This window comes from Otolemur garnettii, unplaced genomic scaffold (genome assembly GCF_000181295.1).
Source record: "Otolemur garnettii isolate 467f Iridium unplaced genomic scaffold, OtoGar3 scaffold00224, whole genome shotgun sequence".
Classification (NCBI taxonomy): domain Eukaryota; kingdom Metazoa; phylum Chordata; class Mammalia; order Primates; family Galagidae; genus Otolemur; species Otolemur garnettii.
In genome coordinates this window covers 1176657-1199236 of record NW_003852619.1, presented here as the reverse complement: position 1 = coordinate 1199236, position 22580 = coordinate 1176657, and the positions used below count along the sequence as shown (strand labels likewise).

At 34.6% G+C, this 22580-nt stretch overlaps 1 protein-coding gene across 3 annotated transcripts in view; it reads left to right on the top strand.

Moving 5' to 3' along the window:
* TENM1 (teneurin transmembrane protein 1) overlaps positions 1 to 22580 on the top strand; it is a 596275-nt gene that overhangs the window by 75777 nt on the left and 497918 nt on the right. The gene's annotated exons all lie outside the window — the stretch shown is intronic.

The window sequence follows — 22580 nt, the reverse complement described above, 5'->3', positions numbered from 1 at the left end:
ATACCTGTTCCACAAAGCGGAGCCCTACTCCTCTAACAAAGGACACACAAGTCTGGACAATGGGCCTATCAGAGATTAGTTCAGTGGCAGCTTGTGGGTTTGCTTTCCTCCAGAAAATTTCATGTGTGTATATTGGTGATAAGAGAGAAGGTGAAGGGGAAACTGGGGAGAAGGGTAAGACAGAATTTCCGGTAGGAAGGGGAAACATTAATTTAGTGTGAAGGCAGAGATTGAAATCAGATTGGGTTGGCTTTGGCTTTCTGCATATCTATGATTTTCTGCGTGGCTGTGATCATTAACTCAGCACATAGTTCAGATATTGTTCTAACTTTCAGATGGCACCTAGCAGATGGCCTGGGTCTTTTCCTCTAGATGCTCCTGCATGGCTTTAGAATCATACTTTATCCATATCATCAATTACAAACAACATATTCAAATGAAAGCAATGTCGTTCATTCTTTTTCTGTAAACCAAAATTTATACTATATAAATCCTCAGGAAGGGGGCTGGCCCTTCTCAAACACCTTATGGTAGAGGCCTCACATCTGACCATAGGACGGTGACTCAAAATTGGGAAGGGGCTGGTACATAAAGCCTTAGAACAGTACTTGTAATATAAGAACAGTATGAATGGTCACTATAATTATTAGATCAGCATTTCAAAGATGCTCACAATATCCAAACACAAGTTTCATTTCTTCATCCCATCTTATCCTCGTTACCATTCTGCAAGACAGATTGTATTATTAGTCCCATTTGACATATGAGGAAGTACTAAAACAATTCAGAAACCAGCTAGCTAAATGCAATAATTTGTTTCTGAAATAGCCATTGTTTCTTCCCTTGGATCATGTATGTCCGCAAGATGCGAACTTGAACAACTTTTCTCTGCGCAACTTGAGAGTCCTGGAGGTCTTACTTTGACTCCTATTACTAGTTTCAGTGAGAAGAATATAATTTGAGATCTTACTTATGATTTATGGTAAGATTTCACCAGTGTGGATTCTACACATTTTAATTGATAACAACCAACCCTGGCCTGCCTTCAGCATTTCCAGAGATTCTTACAGAAGAGGTTTGAGTTGAGATGAGAGTGTAAATGGCTTTTTCAAAAGCATGTTAATTTGAGGAAATCAGTTATTTTCAATGAATTGAACTTGGGAACTTGGTCTTTGTGCAGAAATGTTGCTGTTTATTCCCTGTTGATCTCATCCATTCATGACAGCATGCCTAACACATCTACTTCATTGATTTAAGTTTATATAACATTTGAAAAGAGTAAAACTGCTTAAATATTTTCAATTGATTGTTTCAATACCTCAGACTCTAACTACCCCATCCTTATACTTCAATTAATGTTAATGGCATTAGTTTTATTCCTATCTTCTTATACTTTCTGATTTTTAGATTATTGATGAGGAAATGGGCACATTATCATGGAAGAGTTTAGGATGATTTAAGCCTCACGGGTGTGAATGAGAGATAAAAGTGAGATGGGAAATGGTAAATTTGGATGAGTTGTACAAGTGGGAAAGATCTGAGAAGTGATTCCAAAGATGCTCATAATTCTGTCCATTCTAGGAAAATATTAATTCAGTTTTCTACTTATATTTTCAAAGTTGTATCTACTAGAACTGGTTCCTATTATTTCATTAATTAGCCAACCCAGTAGAAAATTGATTTTTTTAACATTTTTATCAACTCCATTTGGTTGTGAATTTGTCTACAACATTTTATAACCCATAAAGAATTATAATAAATGAACCTGAATTTAAGAACTCAGACACATGGAATGAAAGACCTGAAGTATAGGCACATGAGACCATCAGTTAACAGAAGGAGATCTGGATGTCTAGGCTTTCATAAGGGTATCATAACATAAATGCATTGTGTTTCCATTCCCTTAAATTGTCCTAAATAAACCCTTTGTCTCATCTGTTGATGCATAATTGTCTATCGGGAAAAATGTAGATTCACTCAGCTTCATCCTAGGACCTGTGAGCAGTCAACGCTGGGATGATACTTTGATTGTTAGCCATCATGCTTTATTCATTCTGCCCTTTTCCCATTCCATTTTCACCTTACTGACATTACTTCACTTGACAGGCTAATGCCAGAGTTGTATATTTTCTATCCTCGCAATGGTTATTAATAAGCAGTAGACTGGAAGCCACTGGAAGACAGGGCCTGGTTTATTAACTGTTGTAGCTTCACTATGAGCAATAGGACCTAGAATATAGTAGGCAGTAAATAGATAAGAAGTGTGCATTGCTCTGATAGAAAAAAATAAGCTCAGACATAATATATTTTAATGGATTTCCTAGTATCTCCTGTGACTCATAAAAAGATAGAAATGCTACAGTGGGTCAGACCTCTGGTCATCTAGCACAAAACTGCCTCTGATAGGTGATCCAATGAGAATTTGCTGCAAGAGTTTGAAAGTCCTTCTTGAGGAACAAACTCAGGGATTAGCGTATCCCTTAGTAATTACATTTGACTATACATTGAGCTGGAGGGAAAAACTATGACAGCAGCTGAATTTGAGTAATCAATTTCCAAGTATGTGTTTTTCACATATGGCTTGAATAGAACAGTTAGGTTATAAAACATGAAAATTAACTTGTTTATCTAGAAGCTAATAAATGGAGAGAAATAGGTAGAGAAAAGCATTTGTAACCTGTTACTAATAAAGTACAAATCCCTCTAAAATTATTTATAGTTAGAGTCTTGACGATAATGATATTTTTGTTCAAGCAATATTTATGGATAAACTTCTCTTTGCCAAGTTCTGTACTAGAGAGTAGGGATATGTGAAAGATGAATAATATGCAATCCCCAACTCAAGGAATTTACAGTCTAGTGGGAGAAGATTGATGCCCTATTAGTTAGGATTGTTTATTACAGGTAACAGAAACCAACTTGAGCTAGCTTAAACAAAAAACACATTTTAGATATAAAGTTTCACTCTGTCACCCAGGCTAGAGTACTGTGATGTTGTTACAGCTCTCTGCAGCCTTGAACACCTGGGCTCAAGTGATCCTCCTGCCTCAGTTTTCCAAGTAGTGGGAACTACAGGCACGTACCACCATGTCCTGATATGTGTGGTTTTTGTTGTTTTGTGGAAATAGAGTCTCCCTATGTTCCTCAGGTTGGTCTCTAATTCCTGGACACAAGTAATTTTTGACCTTGGCTTCCCAATGGGCTGGGATCATATGCATGAGCCACCACACCTGACCGGTGAACCTATTGAAAGGACATGAAAATGCTGCATAGGACTCAGGGCAAGTATATAGCTAGACCACAAGAAGGTGCTAGACCAGAATTACCAAGACTTGCCTTTTTCATCTGAACCCATTTTTTTAAGCACTGACTCTGCAGATTAACTTTCTCTAAATCTCCATCCACAAGACAAGCATAAAACCCCCATGCCCCATAAAATCCCAGTTCACATTCCTTCTATTCAGGAAAGAAGCTAAGATTAACTGAATGTTTCTAGTGCAATTTCTAAATTTCAAGGATACAGAATAATTTTCCCAACTTGAGTCAGATGTCAACCACTGATCCCATCAGCTACAATAAGGGGTAATATAGATGTTGCTTTCTGAGAGCCCACCCATTTGATTCTCTGAAACAGTGCCTGACACAGGGCAGTCAGTGTCATGTGGGCACATACACCCAAAGAGGTCTACTAGAGAGGACAAAAAGTTAATTTTAATACAATTTAGTTAGTAATATGATAACATATGTATAGCTTTCTCTGAGAACACAGAGATATAACCCCATTTATTAAAGTAAAGATTGTTATATTAATGCAATAAATAAACAATGTTCTCTGTATAGTCAGTGGTTAAGAACCCTTATGGTATAAGATAGACATAGATTTTTGCCCTAGTTCTGCCACTTAACTGTTGTATATTTTTGGACAGGTAACTAAAGCTCTTTAAGGGCGGCACCTGTGGCTCAGTGAATAGGGCACTGGCCCCATATACTGAGGGTGGCAGGTTTGAACCCAGCCCCAGCCAAACTGCAACCAAAAAAAAAAAAGCACTTTGAGCCTCAGTTTTCTCATCTGTCAAATGGGAACATTATGTGCTTGAAGTTTTGGGGAGGTATGTTTATGAGGATTAAAGAAGAGAATGGATATATGGCATATCAGTGTGTCTATTATAATTAAATGCCCAAAAATCTCAGTTGTGGTTGTTATTTATCACTATTCATTTATTATGCACTGATTATGGGATAGGTGCTATCAAATGAGGTCTGTGTTATCAAGTAACTATAGAGAGATTCACTGTGGCTTCTAAAGCATTTAGTACCCAGGACACTATAACATAACAGTTAGGCCTTCTTTCTGCTCATTTCAAACTAGGCAAAAATCTTTGCACTTGTCCTCTCTTTAATAATACTACATTTTAATAGCCAACAATCTTGTTCTGCTGAATGTAGAAGACTGAAAGAGGAAATAAACAGAGACATTTCAGACCTGAGGGATAATTTGTGCTATTGTATTTTCCATTGTTATTGGAGTAGCCCTTTAATTAGAGATAGAGTTTTAATTGCTATTTAGAAGCGCTGTGGAGTTCCATGATTGTTGAGCAGCTGAGTTGTCTATGTGTTGCTCAGGAACTTTACAGGTAAGGGAATATCTGATATAATAGACTGACAGCCAAGAAATCTCTTAGTACTTCTCCCTATTGATTTTGTACTGCATACACAGAACTCTGGTAATATAACATGTGCTACCAATAAATATTATACCATCATAGCCATGTATGTGCCACTTTCAGACCCTGAATTGCTTCAAGGAAACAGCTAGAGGTCTGAAAAAATGTCTAGCCTAACATCTGAGTTCTGTGAATGACATGTAATAGTTATACCCAAATGTGGAGTTATTCCTTCTGATACTTGGCCATGTGGGGCCATTCATGCACATTTAATGGAGGGGATTTGTTTGTTTGTTTTACTTTTCTTTCCTTTGCTTTTTCATCTTCCCCTGGTATTGTAAGTTATATAGGACCCTTCCATTGCAGTGATAACAGTTCCTCAGGAGCCATCCAAATGTGAAAGGAAGTATGTGAAGCAATTCAATGACTTGGTAATAGCTTTAGCAGGAGCCCTGCCATATAACTGACATCCTAATAGCTCTGTAGGACCCATTAGCCACATATGAGACAATGCACTTGACTTTGTAACAGTTCCTTTGGAGATGTTACACCACCAGAGGAAGTATGTAAGTCATTGGGAGTACTTTATGTGTGCATGAGACACTTCTGTCGTGACTAACATTCTTACAATTAAAATTCATTTTGATGATACTGAACTTTAAAGCATCATCAAGGTAGATATAATACATGCATATTTTCTTCATCAGTAGGTGATTTTTAACTAGTATGTTTTAGAATTAAAGTCAAATTAGCCAATAGTTTGAAAATTAAAATAGTCAAAAACAGGTTTAAAATGCAAAAGTAAATGCCCTCTTCCATCTTTATCCTTCTGGTGTCACTTTTTTTTTTTTAAAACGAGACTCTGTCTCATTCTGTCACCCTGAGTAGAGTGCCATGGCATCATCACAGCTCACAGCAACCTCAAGCTCCTGGGTTCAAGCAATCCTCTTGCCTCATTCTCATTCTCCCAAATAGTTGGGACTACAGGCATGTGCCACCATGACTGGCTTGTTTTTTTCTATTTTTAGTAAAGATGGAGTCTTACTCTTGCTTAGGCTGGTCTTGAATTCCTGACCTCAGGATTCACTCTTAAGAGCAAGTCAGTGTTACTGGTGTATTATGTATGATTCCTCAAATTGTCTGATGGCATCACATACTATAGAAAGACTAGTAACTTTTCCCTCAGTTCATACTATACATATCTCAGACATATGCTCGTGTCGGTATTATAGGTCTGTCTCTTTCTTTTTAGTGGCTATACAGTATTTTTTATGTCTGTACCATTTTTTTATTTAGCCAGTCCCCTGTTGATGAGCATTTAGGTTTATGGTGCTTTGATAGAAAAAAAACAGTGCTTTACTTAACATCCTTGTATATACCTCTTGAATAATTTCTTAGAAGTAGAAATGATGGGCAAAGGATATTTGCATTTAATGTTTTTTTATAGATATTACCTAATTTTCCCCTTAAAAAAGAAATACTGGTTTATCTCCCTACTAATGCTATGTGGAGAGTACCTGTTTTTCCATATCCTTATCAACACTAGAAATGATGAAAAAAATTCTAATACCCAGTCCACTAGATGAAATATGGTATCTCTTCTTGCTAGTATCTTATATTTATTTATGAGTGAGCTTGGGCATCTTTTTATATGTTAATGGACCATTTGCATCTATTCTTCTGTGAATTTCCTGTTAGCATCCTTTCCTACTATTCTATTTAAATGTTCTTATTTTCTTATGAATTCTAAAGAACACTTTATATATTAAAGGTTAAAAAAAAAAAAAAGCCTTGACCACATACTATGTGTTTTTCCTAGTTTGCCATTTGCCCTTTGAATAGGTTCATAAGAGTGTGTGTGTATGTGTGTGTGTGTGTAAAGTGGTCAAATCCAAGCATTTGTACTTTTGATTTTTAGATTTTTTTTTTTTTGATTTTTAGATCTTTATCTCTCCCCCATATATAAATATGTGTATGTATTTTTTGTTTAAAAAGTACTACTTTTTAATAAAATTATTAAAGAAAGTTAGAAAATGACTAGAAGGTAGAAAACCCATAAAGTTTCCCTAAAATAAAATATAGTCACATTTCTCATGAATTAACATCTTTTGTTTTTTTCCTATGCATCTTGTCACTTTATAACTATCCATGCAAACTGATCTTTCACTTAAATTAAAATATAAGAAATTTCCATGATCTCAAGTTGTGTTCAGATGTTATTTTAAGTATACAAATTAGGTGGATGTAACATAACATAGTTAACTATCCCCTATTTTTAGATGTCACCATTTCTGATATTTCACTAGTATAAAAATGCTATAATATACATCTTTATTGTCAAAGCTTTGGTCCATTTCTGATTTGTTCCTTACAATAAATTTCTATAATTAAGGTTATTGAGTTCAAGGATATTATATTTAAGACTCTAGATATTATCAGTTTATATCCAAATTTATACTCCTCAATTAACAAAGCATGCAAGTGGCCATTTCATTGTACTTTCACTGGTACTAGATGATTTACTTGGAAATATTTTGGCTAATTTGCAATGTAAAAAACATAACTACAGGCATGCACCATATAATAATGTTTTGGTCAATGATGTACCTCATATATGAGGGTATTCCAATAATATTGGATTTTCACTATACCTTTTCTATGCTTAGATATGTTTAAATATACAAATACTCACCAATGTATTACAATTGCCTATAGTATTCAGTACAATACCAGGCTGTACAGGATTATAGACTAGGAACAATGGACTACCATATAGCCTAGTCATATAGTAGGCTATACCACCTAGATTTGTGTAAGTATACTCTGTGATGTTTACACAGTAATGTAATTGCCTAGCAATTCATAGATCTTTATCTCTCCCTCATAAATAAATATGTGCGTGTATTTTTGTATTTATCCCTGTTGTTGAGCAATGGGTGACTGACTGCATGTTGTTTAAAAATTACATGTCATTTACTGATTATGAAATTGAATAGTTTTATTTCCTTTTTCTAATATATATATTTTTTTCATTTTTGATTGAATTGGACTGATTTTTTAAACTATATATCATAAAAATCCCAGGGATAGTGAATAAATCTAAGAGCCAATTCTTGTAGGCAGGGACAATAAAATAGATAACACTATCAAGGAAAGGGGAGAAAATTAAAAATGAACATATCAAAATAAAGATACAGAATAAATTGAATGACTCATAAGAGACCAATTTGAGTACCTTTCCTAAGATGCAATTGAAAATCTAATTGAAATGAATGATTTCATAGAAAAAATATAAATGACAAAAACTGATCTCACAAGAGAGAGAAACTTCTCAGAAGAAAGAGACACTGCATAATTTATATAATATAAATAAAATTGCAAAAGAACTACCCAATTGAAAAAACTAGCATAATTAGACAGTTTCACAGGCAAAATCTGCCAAACTGTTAAAGAACACATTATTTCAGGTCTACTTAAACAGCTTCAAAGCATAATGGATGAAAACTTACCAGTCATTTAGAAAATTTTTAGAATCAAGAAAAACTGAGATCTAAAACTGAAAAAGAAAGTATAAAATAAACCTACGTGCCAATTTTTCTTAAGAAAACTGATGCAAAATTTTTAAATAAAATACTAGCAAACAAGATCCAGCAATATATTAAAAGGATCATACACAACAAGTGAATGGAGTTCATATTAGAAATGCAAGGATGGTTTGATATTAGGAATTCTATTACTCTAAATTACCATATGAGATGAGTATCTCAATGTATATAAACTGTATGAAAAACTGCAAATCCGGGCATGATTGTTCACACCTGTAATCCTATTACTCTGGGAGGCTGAGGCAGGAGGGTAGCTCAAGCTCAGGAGTTCAAGATGAACCTGAGCAAGAGTGAGACGTCATCTCTACTACAAATGGAAAAAAATTAGCTGGCTGTTGTGAGGCACCTATAGCCATAGCTACTTAGGAGTCTGAGGAAGGACGATCACTTGAACCCAGGACTTTGAGGCTGGTGTGAACTAGGCTGACAGCATTCTAGCCTGCATAATAGAATGAGATTCTGTCTCAAAGAAATAAAAAGAAAGAAAAATTACAAAGATCCTAAAAAGGCATTAGATTAAAAAAAATTTTATTTAACTCACACGTAGTATTTACTTTTTGTCAAACATTATTCTAAGTATTTTATAAATATTGAATTTAATTCTCAAAACCACTCTATGACTTAGGTACAAATAATATTCTCATTTAAAATGAGGAAACTGAGGCACAAAAAGGATAAGTAAAGTCATTTAGCTAGTAAGTGGCAAAGCCAGGATTCAAATCCAGGCTTTCTGATTCCAAATCATTGCATGGGAAATGTCACTTATCAATTTTCGATAGAGATCATCTTTGAAATATAATTAATATTTGTATGTTTATACATATGTATATTTCATTATTTCTTAGCATAGATTATATAAAATCACAAAATTCAGTTTTATTGTAAGTGAAGAAGCACTAGAAGATTTCTATTAGAGTCAAGAAAAATACAAGAATATCTAATATCATCAACTACTTTAAATTTACTACATGTATGGAGGTAACAATTGTTATCATTAGTAAAAAGACAAAAATAAGAGCAATGATATTTGAAACAATGAGGTAGAATTAGTATTTCAGATTATATATATAATTATATATCTAAATAATCTAAGAAGACCAATCATGAAATTAATACAAGCAATTTCGTAAACTACTTGGGTACAAAATTAGCACACCAAATTAAAAGTCTCTTCCACACAAACAATAATCTATTAGAAAATATAGTTGAATAAATGATTACTCTAAGATAGCAAAACAATAATTAAAATGCTTAAGAATAAATAAGCAAAAAATACAATACACACACATTGTGTTGCTATTGAGGAACATATAAAAGAACATAAATAAATAGAAATCCACACCTTGTTGTTGGATAAGTCTCAGAATCATAAAAGTTCTTCCTAAATTTATAATTTGAACATGATTTCAATGAAGAAGAATATATATTAGTCTTTTAAAAACCCTGATATAGGGCGGTGCCTGTAGCTTAGTGGGTAGAGTGCCTGCCACATACACCAAGGCTGGTGGGTTGAACCCGGCCCAGGCCTGTTAAACAATGACAACTACAACAACAAAAAAATAGCCCAGCATTGTGGCAGGCACCTGTAGTACCAGCTACTTGGAAGGCTAAGGTAAGAGAATTGCTTAAGCCCAAGAATTTGAGGTTGCTGTGAGCTGTGATGTCACAGCACTCTACTGAGGACAACAGAGTGAGACTTTGTCTCAAAACAACAACAACAACAACAAAATAACCCTGATATACTGGATCTTATATTCAACTGGGAAAAAAATTATGCAAGAATACATTGAAAAAATATGGAAACATATAGTATAGTGATGGTAAGTTTGCCAGATATTAAGATATATTTAATTGTAAATAAACTAGTACAGTGCTAATATATAAGCAAACAAAGAAGTAGAATGGAAGTAGAAGAGTAGAAATGGATCCAAATACAACTAAGAGTGCAGCATATGATAAGGATGGCATTTCAGATTAATATGGAAAATATGAAGTATTTACAAAGGTATTGAGACTATTGGGTAGCCATCTAGAGCACTATAAAGTTGGTTCCCTTCTTAGTTCAGTCCCTACGTCAAAACGAATTTTAGATGACTAAGAATTTAAATGTGAAAATAAGAAATAAGTTCTAGAAAGCAATATAAAAGAATTTTTCCCAGCCCCAGAGTAGGAAAATCTTTTCAAAATACAACACAAAACTAAAAGCCACAAACCAGTGGTTCTCAACCTTCCTAATGCTGCACCCCTTTAATACAGTTCCTGTGGGTCGTGACCCACATGTTGAGAACCGCTGCCATAAACAAAAAACTTACCAAATTTGACTACATAAAATTATATGTATGTACAGGGTGGTGCCTGTGGCTCAAAGGAGTAGGGTGCTGACCCCATATGCTGGAGGTGGTGGGTTCAAACCCAGCCCCGGCCAAAAACTGCAAAAAAAAAAATTATATGTATGTACACCTATGTGTATGTATATTAAAATGTATGTAGCATACAGAGACAGAGTTAATTTCCTCATCTGTAAAGAATACTTGTAATCGATAAGAAAAAGTCCCAATAACAAAATAAAAATATACATACACTTTTTTCCCACTGAAAAGAAAATGAAAATGAAAATGATTCTTGAACAAAGGAAAAACAACTTTAACCTCAGTGTTAAGAGAATTGCATATTGAAAGTGTAAGTTATGGTTTATCACCTACAAGATTGGCAGAAATATTATAACAATTTTATAATCTATTCTTTTGAAAAATGTATATGAAACATCAGCGATAAAATTATAGATTCAGTTTATAAGGAAACTTGGCAATATCTAGCAAAAAATATATATTATCTCCTTTGACCCAGAAATTTTACGTCTTGAAATTTATCCTACACCTGTTGAATGAGCATGTAGTAATACATATGAGGATGTTTGCTGTTACATTGTTTGATATCAATAGGAAGTCACTTGGATAATTTATGGTATAGTCATGCAGTGGAATACTCTACAGCCTTAAAACGAGTGAGGCCTACATGGTAGGTAGGAGGATAAGAAGGACAGTTCAGGGAAAACTGCACAGGGCTTTCAACTCCATTGATACTCTATTTGGGTATATATTTATTTATAATATTTTCATTTCTTAAGCTAAGTGGTAGGGTACATGGGTAATTATAATATTGCTCTTATACCTTTTTGTGGTTGTCTGGAATCGTTTTCAATACATTTAAAACAAATGAGGTAAGTCTATATTGAACTGGTACAGTCTTTATGATGCAGCATTATTAAACAAAAGGCACAGGGTTTGAATCATTACGTATAGTAGTGAAATTTTTCTCTGTGACTCAGTGTAAGAAATACATTTTACAGTGTAACTCAGTTTACAATAAATCTATAAATAAGAACCAGAAATAAAGATCTCATACGGCAATATGTACCCTTACTGAGAAACGACACTGTGACATTTTCTCTTCTGTTGCATATAATGTCTTTGTAATGTTAATTATAATCCAACAAATTCGTTTCATAACCCACTAAGAGCTCACAACCTGCAGTCTGAAAACATTAATGCCCAGTGTACTACGCTTTATTTGTGATTTTTAATGGTGCTTAATACATGCATGCTTGTATGTGCATAGAATTTCTTTGAAAGTATTCACAATAAATGAGTCATTTTGATTGCATCTGTGGAAGGAGACTAGATGACTATTGGACTGTCTTGGAAGCAGATTTTCTTCCTGTGCACTATTTTGTCCCTTTTGAACTTTCCATCATGTGCTATTAAATTTTTCAATTTAACACCATTTTTAAAATAAGTAAAATGAAAATGTCACAAAAAAATGAATCCAACTCACTTGCTTTCTGACCCACTTTCTTTAATAGTCAATACTTGCTGCTAACAGGGCTCTTTCTAATGTTTTAAAATAAATTCAAGTCCAAATCTTACCTGAAAAAAAAAAAAATGAGAACAGCACAGGATTATAAAATACTCCTTTTATGGAAATCCCCAGTTGTAGCTCTCGATTTATTCCTTTAACATGGTTTTGTGCATGTGTTCCTTCAGAAAATAAGGCGGAAAACAAATCTATTAGACTGAGAATAATATTTTGCTTTCTACAATATTGTATCACCTGCTCATATTGATTGTCCTCATGAAATTAGAGCCCCAGATATAGAGGGAATCTAGTCTTTTGTTTACTTGAAAAACTATGTTTGGAGATAAAATTTCTTTCTTACAGAGGAAGCGAAGTATGGAAGTATTCTTATCCAGCACACAAGCAGATTTATGTTTCAAAATTGCCTGCCAAAATTAGCAGTTGTAATACAAAAAGACAGCTGCAAATGTCAAACCTTTCATATTAATATATAACATGCTATTTTCCTTTGAAACTAAGAGCACCTATCATTTAACAATTTCACCAATGTATACGTAATTGTTTTTCCATGAAGAAATGACTATTATGCTAAACTTTAAATAGTTTCCTGATTCACCAAAGTTTATACTTTTAACTTTTTTTCCCTCAGTTTTGTGGCTGCTATCATCTAGAAATCTGTATGTAAATTTTTTTTTCATTTATTTTCATGCTTGTAAGTACAAAACGGGTTTTTCTGAGTTAAATTCTTTACTTTCTTTGTTCTTGGCAAGTTTATATTTGTTGAAATGATTCTTCTAAAGCTGGTGGTTTTGTGGGGCCTATACAGGAATTCTATGTAATTATTTAACCCTTTCACCATGAGAAAATTGTCATCCTTGTGAAGTAATCCAAAAATTTCTCTTCTACCATGTTTTATAAACCTGTTATACCACTGCTAAACGAGGACCAAAACAAAAACTTATGAAACTAAGGCCATGTCCAATTCCCTGAAGAACTTGTGAGTTCTCTATACCTTTTTCATGTGACTAACAGGATATTATGTTCTTTTCGTTTTCCTCGTGTCTCAGTAGTCACTATCTTATTGACTCATTCTTTTTCTTGTCTCTGACCTTTTAATATTGGCACATCATAGTCATCAGACTTTGTCCTTGCGTTGTCACAATTTATACTCAGTGATCTCATAGTCTTGAGATGTAAAATACCCTCTAATGTACCAAAGACGCCCACATTTTTTTTCAGCCTCTCTTTCAACATCCCTTTTCAACTACTTCCCCGATAATTTCACTTGGATGTCTAATAAGTATCTTAAACTTAACTTGTTCAAAACTAAACTCCTCGTCTTCCCCTCCTACTCAAAACTTGTTGTACTTAAAGACTTCGCTATTTCAATGGATGAAAATTCCTGACTTGTTAAAGTCAAAAGCCTTAGAGTCATCCTGAAACTTGTTCTCTTCCTCACGTACCTTATAACCATTCTATCACCAAACTCAATTCACGCTACCACCAACTCCACTGTTACTACCCTTGTCTAGGCTACCATCATCTCCCCTCTGGATTAATCAAAACAGCCTCCTAACAGTACCCCCTGCTTCCCAGAATTATCTTTTTTTTATTAAACCATAGCTGTATACTTTAATGCATTTATGGGGTACAATGTGCTAGTTTTATATACAATTTGGAATGCTGACATCAAACTGGTTAACATAGCCTTCACCTCACTTTCTTAATTATCTTTTATAAATGTTTTCTTGTTACACTTTGGCATCCTTTTCTTTCAGATTGATCTCATAAAAGTAGAGAGTAGAATAATGGTTACCAGAAGCTGTGGAGGGGAAAAGGAAGAGGTGGAGAGTTTAATGAATGGATACAAAGTTGTAATTAGATAGGAAGAATAAGTTCTGGTGTTCTATTACACAGTAAGGTGACCATACCTACTAACAATGCATTGTGTATTTCAAGATAGCTAGAAAAGAGGATCTTAGAAGTTATCACCACAAAGAAATGATAAAGATTTGAGGTGATGGACATGCTAACTAACCTGATTTGATCATTATAGAGTGGGTGCATGTATTAGAACATCACACTGTACTCCACAAACATGAACAATTATAATGTATCAACTGTAAACAAAAATAATATTGGTAATAAAATAAGAAACCAAAAATAATTTAAGTTCACTCTGATAAAAACATTACAATTGGCTTCTCCTATCACTCAGAGTAGAATATTTATAGTGGCCTAAAATGGCCTCCCCAGTCCTCCTCCCTGTTACCTCACGACTTCTACATTTTTCCTTGTTAACTCTGCTCCAATGACACTGACATCTTTGCCAATCTCCGAAAAAATTTCAGACACACTTCTGCCTTAGGGACTTCACTCTAGCTGATTCCTCTGTGTGGAACTTTCTTCCTCCAGATAGTGCATATTTTAACTCTCACACCTCCTTCAAGCCTTCAAGCCTTTGCTCAAATGCCTCCTCAATGAGGCCGACTCTGACCCAGATTACATAATCACATAGATGTATATGTATTATATACAATACTGCAATTTATACCCTCATCCATGAAATCTCAGTACCTTTACTCTACCTTTTCTTTTTCCTCATGTATATATCAACTTCTATGTAATTTACTTACGTCCTGTGCTTATTGTTTATGATCTTCTTTCTCCCCTTACCAGAATGGTAAATTTTACACTAACAACTGGGATCCTTGTGTGTTTTCTTCACTGAAGTCCTTGAAGCTCCTTGAATAGTTTCTAGCACTAAGTATGTGTTCAACAAATACTTCTGAGTGGAGAGATAAATATAGAAATGTAATTTCAGTATGTAATTCTTGGCTGTCTTTACACAAAAGTGAATAACTGCTTGTGATGGATATGAGCTATTAGTCCTTGCACAATTGACTTTTTAAAGACGGTCTATATGTATAAACCAGTTTGGTTTCTGAAAGAATTGTTCAGCCAGCTGAATAAATCCAGTAGTTTTTAAAACCTTAAGTTAATAGTTGAATCAGGCAGAACTATTTTCTGGTTTCCTGGATTTGTTTAGTTTCAGTTTGTGATTACTGTACTGGCCTTTATAGGTAAAATATTCAAGCTAATGTGTGCATGAAGAAACAGCTGCAATTGATTTGCCAAATCAATGCATGTAGACATAACCATATTCAATCACAATTAGATCACAAGTCAAATGTGTATTATAGGAGAGGACTTTGTAGTCAGCGTAGTTCATTTTAATACTTAGAAATAGAAAATACCAATTGATTGGGTGCCTATACATACATAAATAAATAAGCACATGCATGTATCTTTTTAAGTGATTTATGAAAATAAGCAACTCGATAAAATTGTCAAATGGGTTAATTCATTTAAGACATTCCCTAAATTGATATGTTGTCTGACTGAATCGTCTGGTCATGCCAGTGGAAACTATTGAATTTCATGTTCATAAAGACACTGTATTTTATCAAATATCTCATAAAATTTATTTTTAGAAGCATTTCAATTAGAATTGATCCATCAATCCAGTCAAAATTGTCAAGAAATTTGAATCCATAGTTCAATCATGCCCAAAGTAAGACTAACATAAGAAACTATACGTTAAAGTGAGATTTTACTAATCCTGAATCATGTCCAAGTTTAGGAAAATACCTGTAAATGTCTAAAAAAGAGTGACAAATGAAATTGAGCATTTCAGCCTTGAAGGATTCATAAACCCATCAACTCATGACATTTTTACCAGTCCTCTTTAGTTATTTGGAGTCAAAACAATGTCACAGCTGATGCTGAGGTACCTCAGGAAGCAAAAAAACAAGACAAAACAGGAAAAAGAAAATCTAGCAAAAAAAGGGAAAGAAGGCCCAATGTGGTGGCTCATGCCTGTAATCCCAGCACTTGGGAGGCTGAGGTAGGTGGATTGCCTGAGCTCATGGGTTCGAGACCAGCCTGAACCAGAGCAAGACCCCATCTCTAAAACATAGCCAGGTGTTGTGGCCGGCACCTGTAGTCCCAGCTACTTGGGAGGCTGAGGCAATAAGATTGCTTCAACCCAAAAATTTGAGGTTGCTGTGAGCTAAGCTGCCACAGTACTCTACCAAGGGTGACCAAGTGAGACTCTATCTCAAAAAAAAAAAAAAAAAAGGAAAGAAAATAGACAATACTAGCTCCACAGATTAAGTACTAACATATTTTTAACTTGCCCTCAACATATGTGCATAAATTATTTTAACCTTTCACTGCTTCATTTTATTTTTGGATCTTACAGCATACCATTTGTTAATTTGTATGACTTGTGTAGGGAGCAGTAAGGATTTGGGAGTAATTTTTTCTTTTCCCTCAAATATAGTTTTGTCCCTAAGCTCTGTCATTTGTACATCAAAATAATACTGTCATTTTTATCAGCTGCAGCCACAAGAAAGTTTATCAAGATGTTTCTGTTTTACTTCCCGTTTCTAAGCAGCTGCCTAGAACGAGAGTCACGAGTCTGCTAAATTGAGCAGGCATTTGGAACTTTTTTTTTTTTTTTAAATCACGTTCTCCTAAGAATCCATAATTTTGTAAAAAGAAATTAGCCCAAGGTAAATCTCAGCAGAACAGTGGTTATCTCTAATAATTTGCCTCCAGTTCTGCGTTGGTCTTTACGCACAAGAACTAGAGAGATAATGTGGACGTGTTTTTTGGTACCTTATACCTTGGGCCTGTGAGACTTAAAATAAAGAAATATCTTGCTTTCCAACAAGTTGGGTTTCAGTTGTTCCAGATTGAATTAGTGTAAATAAAATAGAAAGAAGGGCCCTAGCAAATCAATACTGCATTGGTAGTAAACTGGAAAATACTGACAAATTATCCTTTTAGGCCTTAGCGAGGTTTAATCTAAACATCGTTTTCTCCTGACACTATGAGAGAGAAGAGAGTAATTTATTACACAGTCCTGATATGGATGAGAAAAGACTGCTGCTTGTTCGTCACTGTTCTGCTCTTTCCCTTTCTATGCCAGTTCAATTTTTGTTTGGCGCCAGAAAATCATTCTCCAATAATATGTTTATTGGTCTTGTAACTTCAATGCCATAGCACTGCTCCCTTATCATGGTACATCTGAGTACTTGCCAGCTGGGTTAAGAAGAATGTGGATTGTTAAGCACTATGTTGAGATTCAGGTGTCTCTCACTCCATTCATGAGGCATGTTCCTAGGATATTGTCTGCAAATGTTTCAGAGTTGTGCCTGCTGTGGGAAATCACTATATAGGGACCCTTTTAGAAAATCTTGCTACATTATGATGTGAATAATTACCCTACTCCTAAATTTATAACTTTCATAACTCGAGATTTTTCCTTATTGAATTTATTTAATATGGGCCCTGTCTCTAGGGCAATTAAAACTTACTACTCATTTAGGGGAAAAAAGGGGGAATTTGTATTTTTTTAAGGGAAAATTATTTAACATTGTTTCTTTCCTAATTTCTTATGGTTTTTGATTGTTTCATCAAATCACTCTTATTCTGGGTGATAGGTATATAGTATAAATACGTGAACTACGTGGCAGAAATATTAGGTCAGCAATTTGTTCATCTTCTCTGTTGAATAAATTAGTTTTGTTAAATGTCACATTTTCCCACATGCAGATGATAAAATAGCATTTTTAATTAACCCAAGAGGGAGATGGACTTAAGAAAACCAAATACTTGCCCCGGGCAGGATCCTGTCTCTAGGCACGACATTATGAACAATATTTAAATTCCTGGTTATATTTATCCCATGTGTTCTGTGAAGCCTAATGTTTCCTTGTATTACCCTTATACCTGAACAGTGATCAGAGTAATAAAGAAATGAACCTTACAACATTTTCTATACATTTTTGAGATTAGTACACATATTAAATACTGATACGTGTTTTTCTACATATTCTACCCATACCAAATTAAACGCTTAATATTTTTAATTGCTCTTCTAGACTCTAGGAAATATTTAAATTCCCTCGTACCTTTGGCCAAAAGATAAGAAAATTAAGTTAGAAATAGTGAACCTATTTACAAAAGGAGAGATCTTAGTAAGAAATTCAGTTAAATTAGTTCTGCTGACTCAGAAAAGGAATGGATTTCTTCTGGGAAACATTTTCTAAAAGAGCAAAAGTTATTATAGGTGTGTGATTGGGACTATTAAATATACATGTTGCAATCTTACTCATCTGTAGACCAAGCCATTGTCACAAGATTTCCCTGCATAAATTAGCAGCACATTGCAAATGCCAGTGAGTTAAAAAGAGAAAAGACTCATTTGATGCTTTTTAAAAATAATTAAGTGAAATATTTGAATTTGCTTTCCTTCAGATACTGTATGAAACATCATTACCATTTGGTGAGACCTTTTAGGTGATAAACAGTTTTAAAATTCCTTCTGCATACAAGGCACTGTTATAGGAGAGAGGTACTGTACTATGGGGAGATGTAGGCGAGAGATAAGAATGAAAAACAGATGTGGTCACAAACCTTCTACTTAGCGGCTTGCTTACTTAGACTTAATGATGCTGATAGAAAGTAATTCTGATGGCATTATCAGCCTATCTCTATACAACTCAGACAATTGACTGGAATAAGATCAATATTTTTCCCAGTTGTCAAGACAGCCAATCACCACGGGTTTGATTGGATCACTATGTGGTCGATCCAATTCATTAGTTAAAATGACTGAAATAAACCACACTTGGAGAAACTCAAATGCAAGTTAGTGAGCAAGTGCCAAGTTGGGGAAGAGTTCTGTAAGAGCAAGCTCATCAAATGATTTCTGCAAGTCATTATTTATGTCCAGCATTGATTCAGTGAGTAAAGTCATTTGAAGGGTCTGAAAGACAAGAAGTAGAAAAAATTGCTTTTTGAAAATGTAAAGTGAAAGCATTTGTTAGCATGTATTAGAATTTGTTTCATCACTAGAATTAATTTTTAAAAACATCTGGGGAGGACCTACATGTGCAAAGGATCGGGGACCCCAAAATGAATAATTAGATGTTTTTTCCCTGACCTTGAGAACTTTGTCGTCGTCAGTGGTCAGAGTGGGAGGTACATAGAACTATATAATTATGGCATTGTATATTAAGACTCAGAGATACATGCAAAATGTATGCAGTGGAAGCATGAAATGGAAATAAACTTTGACAACTTCACATACGTGATGATATTTGAACTATATATTGAAGTATGACTACGAATTCACCAGGCAGAAAAGAAAATAAAATAAAGGACATCTCAGCCAGAGTAGATAGAGTGTGTATGAACAGAGAGACATTAAAGGGCATGGCATATTGCAGAAATTGCAAGAAATTGAGTGTGACTAAGTGATGGCATGATAACAGATAGGTAAAAAATACCTCGAGAGAATTTGATGCCAGTTTGTAAGAGCCTCATATGCCACACTAAAGAGTTTAGGTATTTTTCTCCTGTAAATGTGGAGCCACTAATTTGTCAAGATGATAAGATTTGTACTTTAGAAAGACAACTATTATGGCATTGCAGAGTATGGATTGGAATTCATTCACTAATTCATCAAATATTCATTGAACACCTACTATTCGTCAAGCAAATGTTGGGGCGAAAAAAAGAGCCATAAGTCACAGTCCTTGCCTCAGAAACTCAGACTGGTAGGAAGACAAATACGTAAACAATTACAATTCAATGTAATATATCCTACACTATGACTATGTCCAAAATACACTAAAAACACAGAGGAAGGAGTACCTGAATTATTTTCAGGAAGTCAGAAGAATCTTCACAGAGTATGTGCCAATTGAGCTAAGGCTTAAAGGATAAGTAGGAATTTGTAACAGGGGGCAGAGAAGAAGGATATTTATGGCAAAGGAAAAATCTTGAGGTGATTTCCCATTTTAGGATGGTGGAAAAAAGTTGGCCCTGACCCTTCTTTTCTCTGAAATCACTCAAATACAACAATGGGAATGAAAAACAGAATAACTAAGTCTGAACCACAATAGATGGATAAAGGCTGCCAAGTTTAATAATGATCAAGGGATGTAGGAAGATTCCTCAAAATGACTAGTTTTCAAACAAAGCAGAGCTTCTCCAAAGTCGTCGGCTCATACTGCGGCATTAAACAAACAATCCTTTATTTAGAAAACTGGGGATAGGGTAAATAGACTGTTGGTAGAAGCTTCCATGCGCCACAGGGAGTTCAGGTCTGAACAAGAAAATATATATACACATCATCTTTGCAGGAATAATTTTGAAGAATGATAGAGAAAAAAAGACTGAATTTGGAGTAACCCTACAGCTTCCAAAATTTATTGACTCAAAGTAAATAAAGGACTCTCTCTTTCTCTTTCTCTCTGTCTCTCACACACACACAGAGACACTTACACACATATACACATCCTGCATATCAAAAGGAGCTTCCCTCCAAACCATGGAGAATTTGTGTTAAGAACAGTGCCTTGGCCTGTCCCCTCCATAAATAGCTGGTCTAAGGAGACCTAACCTCATTCAAAATGAGTAGAAATTTATGATGGAGAATAGAATCTATAAAGGAAACTACAAGGAAAATAAGGAAATAAATGGGAGAAACAAATGGCACCTATGCAGCCAACAGAGAAAAGTTACCCCCACACAGAAAAAAAATAGATTACAACATATTGTTATGAAATTACATCATATTAGGCTGGGCATGGTGACTCATGCCTATAATCCTAGCACTCTGGGAAGCCGAGGCAGATGGATAGTTTGAGCTCATGAGTTCGAGTCCAGTCTGAGCAAAAGTGAGACCCTGTCTCTACTAAAAAATAGAAGAACTGAGGCAACAGAATCGCTTGAGCCCAAGAGTTGGAGGTTGCTATGAGCTATGATGCCATGGCACTCTACCCAGGGTGAAAGCTTGAGACTCTGTCTCAAAAAAAGAAAAAAGAAAAGAAAAGAAAAGAAAGAAAAAATTTAAAAAATGCACGGTATTATATATGATCAGATATATATATATATATATATCAGAGAGCTCAAAGGAGAGTGATTAAATCTCATTTAAGTTATAATGAAACAACAAAATAGAATAAAATGCAAGATATTAGAGCTCTTCTATTAGGAAGTAACATAAAAGAAAAAATAAACAATTATGGAAATGAATCAACTGTTGGAAGCAGCACAGAGAACAGATAGTGCTAAAAACACAATGAGACACATGAAGAACAGGTCTGAGAAAAGCAGGAGAATCTAACAGAATAAACAAATGCTTTCAAAGAAACAGAAAAGATTGAAATTATGTATGATGGACAGAAGAGACCTAACAAACACAAATTTATTTCCAGAGAACCAAACAGGTGGAACAAAAAATGCAAATATTCAAGAAAAAAGTCTAGAGATTAAATAAAATTTGAATTTACAGGTTGAAAAAGTACAACATTGCCTGGGAAAATTGCTAAAAGGATGATCAACGATGAGACACATCCTAGTAAAGAAACTGAGCTTTAAGAATCTTTAGCACATCCAAGCAAAATAATTAAGAATAAAGGTGTCCTAAGACTACTGCATGAGTAACCATCAACACCAGAAGACAAGGAATCAGTGCCTACAAAGTCCTCAGAGGGAAAAAGGACTCCACGAAATGGTTAGACAAACAGGATGCCTATGGCACAAAATTTAAGGTAGCCCTCACTCTTAGGTGCCACACGTACGCTTAACACAAACCTAAGAGCGAATGCCTTCTTAAATGTTGTACCCTGGGAGGCTTACTTGCCCCTCCTAGTGGCAGTCATGGATGCTGGCTTTAAAAATATAAAATGTCATAAATATAGATGTAAATAAATATATGTGATGAATTCATTGTTGCAAAGATAACCATTAAGAAGTGCTAGTAGGACTAAACCCTGGAATATGAAATTTCTACATCTGAAATATGCACACATAATATACACAGAAAACAGAATAACAATTAAGAAAATACATGCAATAAGATATACAGAAAACATAAATCTAACACAACAAAACACAAAAAGCAACTGTATCAATAAATGAGCTAAAGACACCATGACAGAGACGGATAATCTTTCCTCATTATCCATTACACCTTCCTTACCTAATGAACCCACAAGTGTCAGCTGAACTCCTGGCCACCAAAATGCACAAACTTCAATTTTTCCAGGCTCTCTAACATCTAATTTTGATCATGTAACTAAGTTATGGCTAATGAGATATAAGAAGAAAGGAATTATACAACTTGCAGGAAATATTTTCAGAGGCAATAAATATTGTCTTCTCTTCGTTATTCCTTTTCATTGGCTGGAACACACGTGTTATGACTGGTGCTATACCCATCATTTTGGACCATATATGGAAGCTATGTGTTCAAGACAGCAGTACATAAAATAGAAAGAACCTGGGTCAGTAATGATTTATTGACTGTGAAACTGCAAGTGCAGACCCTCTATTGAATCCAAATTTCACAAAGCAAAGCCCTTTATTAAAAAAA